The sequence below is a fragment of the Elephantulus edwardii genome, unplaced genomic scaffold (genome assembly GCF_000299155.1).
Source record: "Elephantulus edwardii isolate Elephantulus edwardi_28Jun2011 unplaced genomic scaffold, EleEdw1.0 scaffold00008, whole genome shotgun sequence".
Taxonomy (NCBI): Eukaryota; Metazoa; Chordata; class Mammalia; order Macroscelidea; family Macroscelididae; genus Elephantulus; species Elephantulus edwardii.
Window position 1 is genome coordinate 29,798,347 of NW_006399758.1, and position 1,622 is coordinate 29,799,968.

Consider the following 1,622-nt stretch of genomic DNA (forward strand, 5'->3'; position numbering starts at 1 on the left):
AGCTAAACTCATTGCTGTTAAAAAAAAGAAATACACTCATTACAGACATGAGCAGAATCATTAGGCAATGAAAAAATATATAACAAATCATTCATAAAACTTTCTAAAAATGTGCCTATTTATTAAAGAATAGTATATTACATGAGATATAATAACAAAAAAACCAAAAGATTCCTAAACTATCAAGTTTGGGAAAATAACTGACAAATTGTTTTGCATCAATGAATGAATGAAAATCTAACTTTTCCATAACCTTTGGTAAAATCACAATTAAAATAAAAATATTATTTAAAAAGCATAAACATATAAATAAAAAGTCTGAATATATCCTATAGGCTGCACTAAGGCTTCATGTTGATTTCTGGTAGAAACTGTTGTTGTTGTTAGGTATTGTTTAGATGAGTACCACTCACAGTAACTCTATGAACAGCAGATATAAAATTATGTAAAACAAAAAGTCTACTAATTTGTCTTTTGTTAATAGATAGTATAATTGATCAAGGTCTTACAAATATCAAGAGAATGACTAAAAGACATTTGGCTTTCTATTTCTTTCTAGAATAAATAGAGAGATATTAATTTTTGTGTCATAAAAGTCTATCAATGAATACACAGAGTAGTAGACTTACCTTATTGCTTTGTGAGACAGATTTAATTAATTATTTTATATTCTCACTAGAGGAAAGAAGTTAGCTTGTAATTTCCCATTCTGCTAACATATATAGTAATAATCAAGTAAAATAGTAAGCAATTGGAAAATAACAATTTCATATGCTTGATTAGAAAGAATGCATTGTAAACTTAAATGGTTCTATGTAAGCAATTAAAAGGAAAAAACAATGCTACTATAATGTTATTTCATGTTTATATACTGATTTATTTCTTGATAATGTATTCTAATTTTATTAGGATTGATTATCAAGATCACTGACTAATAATATTCTTTGGTTTATTGAAATAATTGCTTTCTATATAATCACAGTAGGAGCTTCTCTCATGTAATTGATAATATAATTGAATGTTTCAATAATGTTTCTTAACCCACAAGAAGGCTTCCAATTATATTTCAATAATAATAAACAATAGTATTTTTAAAGAATATAATTAAGGCATTTTAAGTGTTTAAGGCATTCTCTGCACTCTTCCTGGATGACATTTTTGATATATTCATCTGGTCTCATTAATGTTCAGGGCCTCAAATCTATTCCTGAGATGGTTTTGAAATTCAGGTGGAATAGACTCAAAGTCATATTTTGGCTCCTATGGATTTTATTTAATTTTCACTAACTTCATATGCAGCTTGAACTTGCATATGAGTAGTGGGTGGTCTGTTCCACAATCAGCTCCTGGCCTAATTTTCACAGCTGATATTGAGCTTTTCCAGCAGCTCTTTCAACAAATGTAATCAGTCTGATTCCTATGCATACCATCAGTTGAAGTCCGTGTATATAACCTGCATTTATGTTTCTTGTAAACTCTATTTGTAATGAATAAATTGTTGATTGTGCAAAATTCTATCATTCTAGTTTCAGCTTTATTTCTGTCACCAAGTCCATGTTTTTCAACTACTGATCCTTCTTCTATGTTCCCAACTATTGCATTCCAGTCACTTATTATTATTA

At 28.4% G+C, this 1,622-nt stretch overlaps 1 protein-coding gene across 1 annotated transcript in view; it reads right to left on the bottom strand.

Moving 5' to 3' along the window:
• Positions 1 to 1,622, bottom strand: part of LOC102863422 (60S ribosomal protein L37a-like) — a 6,487-nt gene that overhangs the window by 4,588 nt on the left and 277 nt on the right. The gene's annotated exons all lie outside the window — the stretch shown is intronic.